The sequence below is a fragment of the Oncorhynchus mykiss genome, chromosome 2 (assembly GCF_057628025.1).
Source record: "Oncorhynchus mykiss isolate SJ-2025 chromosome 2, ASM5762802v1, whole genome shotgun sequence".
Classification (NCBI taxonomy): domain Eukaryota; kingdom Metazoa; phylum Chordata; class Actinopteri; order Salmoniformes; family Salmonidae; genus Oncorhynchus; species Oncorhynchus mykiss.
This window is the reverse complement of record NC_143023.1, coordinates 62,306,583-62,311,145: the sequence shown is the minus strand read 5'-3', so window position 1 is coordinate 62,311,145 and position 4,563 is coordinate 62,306,583. Positions and strand designations below refer to the sequence as shown.

Here is a 4,563-nt window from a genome sequence, read left to right as displayed (position 1 = left end):
CTGCTGGACTCCGCCCAGTGAATATTTTAATAAAGGTACTGCAGCGGGCTTCATTACTGCAGCGGGCTTCATTACTGCAGCGGGCTTCATTACTGCAGCGGGCTTCATTACTGCAGCGGGCTTCATTACTACAGCGGGCTTCATTACTGCAGCGGGCTTCATTTAGGGTCACACAGAGTGTCTTTTGGTAGTCTTAAAAAAATTGACTTTGAAACTAAAGAATACACCTCACACACATAGCTATGGTCTTAAAGAGTTTAAAATGATTTATTTTTAAAAATGTTGTTTGTTAATTATGAAACTATGAAACATATTTATAATGTTCCACCCATGAGGCCACTAGAGGGATATTTGGTCGTTTGACTGAAGGAAAGGGTTTTAATGAAACAAGATTAGATTTGCCAGTGGTCGTAAACATAAACACAACAGAGAGATGTGGAAAACTAGGCTTCCAGATGTCATCTTTAGCAAAGCAGGTTTCCAACAGCAAGGTTTCCAGAGAACAGGATCCCACAGTGAAGGGCTGGACAACACAGTGGAAACAAAAAAATGATTTAGTCTGTGGCATTTCTGTCAAGCAGGAGATAAAATCAGTACATTGTCTGACGGAGAGGTATGCAAGGCACGCTCTCTTTTGGAAATGAATAGCAAAGTGCACACAAACCTGTTGCTAGAATAAAAGCCTCCATATTCAGGAAACTGGTCATAAATGAAGAACCAAGTCCATAATCAAGCTGATTATATGTATAAATATATATATATATATATATATATATATAAAATCAGAATTCATAAGAATGTATACTCTCACACTGTACTGTACTGTACAGTATAGCTTGATCTGTAATCAGTGGTATAAGGTACTTAAGTCAAAATACTTTAAAGTACTACCTAAGAAGTTTTTTTGTGTATCTATACTTTACTTTGCTATTTATACTTTTGAGAACTTTTACTTTTACTCCATTACATTCCTAAAGAAAATAATGTACTTTTTGCTCCATACATTTTCCCTGACACCCAAAAGTACTCATTACACTCATTAAGTGCTTAACAGGACTTAAGTATATATAAAATCAAATACTTTTAGACTTTTACTCGACAAGTATTTTACTCAACTAGTATTTTACTTTTACCTGAGTCCATTTCTATTAAGGTATCTTTACTTTTACTCAAGTACGACACATGGGTACTTTTTCCAGCATTATCTGTAATGTAATGTGTTATATGAGTGTTATAGAGTAAACTAGTAAGAGACGCAGTATGATGGCTCTAATAGTTAAAATCACCCATCCAGTACTTTGGTTACAACAACAACACCCTAAACAACTGTCTATCGTAAGAAACTTAACTATGATAGGCCTATATCGTAGCCATCAACAGCTAAACCAAGCCCCTGCATGTGAGACATACAAAATACCAGTGTGCCAATAAGAAGTCACCGTTTAAGCCAATGATCAGAGTGTTTACTCAAAGTGGAGCGAGTCGAATTGCGCTCCAGGGGCCGATGTTTGCTGGGCTGGGGCCACACTGGAGTCTGGACCTGTAGACCCTGGACATGTCACACATCTCCCAGTCCGTGTCCAATGTCCAACATCCAATGTCACTTCAGGGGCTGGTGGTTGCTGGGCTGTGGCTGGGGCCTGTGGAAACACTGCAGTATGGCCCTCAGGCTGGCGATACACTGCAGTCAGTCTGGCCCTCTGGTCACACATCTCTACAGCTGGGTCCCTGCTGGAGGAGGAACAGTGAGTCCAGAACCTGGCCTGAAAGGGAAACTTTGTGAGGTCAGGCACTATGATGCACTGACTGGCCTGGTCCTCCAGAAACTAGCTGTGTTTGTTTTCACTGAGGAAACTGTGGCTTTTGGGGCTCTATGTAGCTCACTGTCCCACCGCCACCCACTCCTCTCGTTTTTATTACAACGAAAGTCCGGCCGCGGTGTGTGTGTGTGTGTGTGCAGTGCATGACGCCAGTTTGCATTCAACAGCAAGTGGTGACGGCAGAAAACCTTTCATCGTGTGCTAGCGATTAGGTTTGGCCCACACAGATGTCAACTGGGTAGCTAGGCTATAGCCATCTATGGTGGTGGATGGAAGATCTTCTGACTCACAACCATGGCTTTGATATTCTAAGACATAGTACCATTGCCAAAGAGGGTCAATGTTTGTGGACCAAATAATGGAACTAAGGGGATAATCTCCACACTGACACTGACAGTGTCTAGACAAACGAATGATACAAAGGGTGTTACAACATGTCTGAAAGTCACTGTTTCAACGTGTTCCTCGACGACATAATGTTCACGAATGAACAATTCCGACAGAGCGTTTACTGTGTAAATTGAACATTTTCACAAAACACTACGATTCTGAGAAAAGGGTCAGTGTTCTTCAGCTTACAACCAATGGCAAGCAAATGCAGCGCAGTAATCGTCAACCACCGACAAATAATGAATATAACTGTTTTCATCCTTCATAAACGATATAATGAAAAGGAAGTCAGACGAACCCCTGCAGCTACAAGCAGGGATAGTTAGCGAGAAGACTCAATTCATGAGGTCATAAAAGGAGAAACTTCGGGTTTGTTTTTCCAGGCTATTTCAAAGTCAGTTGCTTGCAACAGAGAGCTCATAAAAACAACATAAAATGCAATGACAGTACAACGTAATTCATTCGACTGTCAGAAAATACTTTGACTTGATCGTCTCCATTAACAGAGAATTCCCTATGTGCTGGTCGTGACCTAATAGGACAGAAGACTGATCCAGAAGAATGAATGGCCATTGGCTGTAATGGTCAGTAATGGCTGGTGGTTTGGCTGAATCTATTCGTCGTTACCCAGCTCTTCCTGTCCAAACACACTCTGTATAGTGAAGGCTTCCTTACTGCGCTGAAAACAGCTCACCCTTCACCTCACTGCTATGTGAGGTTTCTCTCTCCCTCTACCGCTCTCTCTTTCCCCCTCTCTCTCTACTCTGACCTTCCCAAGCCGTCCTAGCTGTGTCTTTATATTTGAGGCATTGAGGCTACATCTGCAACAAAAGCAAAATTATGGGTCTGGCTTGGCTCTTGGAGAGCGCAGTGACCCCGAAGTGTGGTTTGCTCAGGCCAGACCAGAGAGAGGTGAGGTGGGGAGAAGAATTTGTGTGAATCCAACTGTGTATTTAAAGAAACCCTAACCGCGGCTAATTTGAATGTGTCATTAGCAGGAGGGGGGAGATCTAAACTTGGGCTGGCGGACGACGTAGCAAAAGCCACATATTCCTGAAGACACCACTTGTTTTCCCTGGGTTGTTGAGAGATTCTAGGGGGAGCAGCATGGGGCCGACTGCCTCAGGGTTACGCACTGTACTTATCACCTCATCAATCACAACCGTCCCCATCTTACATCCAAGGCATGAAGCTCTTGTGTTCTAACCCACTGTGTTGGAGCTCACATAACCACTGTCACTTCTGGCTTAGAGGCATCTGCACTGATGGACTGCGTCATTCATACTATCTGGTGCCCTTTGGACCTCAGAAAAAGGACATGTTTGAATTTCAGAAAAACATATTGGTCAATCTCGGGACCCCCCCAAAAAAATCATAGAATTCCTCACCACGGTTAGGTGCATAATATTAACAGGGTGGAACCTAACCGGGTGGATATTTGGAGCCTAAATTAGCCATAGCTCTGTGGGTGATTGAGATTGAGCTAGCATGATGGTTAACACTTGAAGAGGACTTTAACTGCTATATCAAACATATTTGATACATTTTCTCAATAATTTAGCCTCACAGTGTGGGAATGTATGAGTGAGACAAACAGACTAACATCATGAAACATGGAAAATAGATACAACCAAGTGTTTATTTTTACTTAGCTTTTCACCGTTGTTTTCCCACCAAAAACAAATATGTCACTTGCTGAACGTGATGTGGGAAGAGGCTGTTTTTAAAGGGGAATCACCACAAATGAACAGGGCGGAAAGTGAAATCAGGAACACACAGAAAATGTTAAATACAATTATAATGAATACAATAATTGATGAACGAGATAGGACTATAAAATAATGAAGAAATATTTGTAATATTTTATGGCTTATATTTGTTGTAGACGTCTAATAATAACACCTGGGACATGGCAAAAACTCCCACATCCACTGAAAATAAGTATTCAAAATGCATCATATTCCCATCAATATTATGTATGTTTTTAAAGAGAAAGAAGACGACCTTCAGAGTGGTGCACTGCATCGCAGTGCTAGAGGCATCACTACAGATCCGGGTTCGATCCCAGGCTGTGTCACTGCCGGCCACGACCGGGAGACCCATGAGTCGGTGCACAATTGGCCCAGCGTCGTCCGGGTTAGGGGAGGGTTTGGCCGGCCAGGATGTCCTTGTCCGGGCCGGGCACATGCACATTGACTTCGGTCGCCAGTTGTACGGTGTTTCTTCCAACACATTGGTGCGGCTGGCTTCCGGGTTAAGCGAGCAGTGTGGCTTGGCAGGGTCGTGTTACGGAGGACGCATGGCTCCCAACCTTCGCTTCTCCCGAGTCTGTACGGGAGTAGCAGCGATGGGA

At 43.2% G+C, this 4,563-nt stretch overlaps 1 long non-coding RNA gene across 1 annotated transcript; it reads right to left on the bottom strand.

The window, feature by feature from the left end:
* Nucleotides 1-358: 358 nt before the first annotated feature.
* On the bottom strand, nucleotides 359-1,579 carry LOC149985178 (uncharacterized). The gene is made up of 2 exons (XR_016487608.1): nucleotides 1,440-1,579; nucleotides 359-523 (listed from the first exon to the last, which is right to left on the bottom strand). It is a non-coding gene; the product is annotated as an uncharacterized LOC149985178 (long non-coding RNA).
* Nucleotides 1,580-4,563: the final 2,984 nt, after the last annotated feature.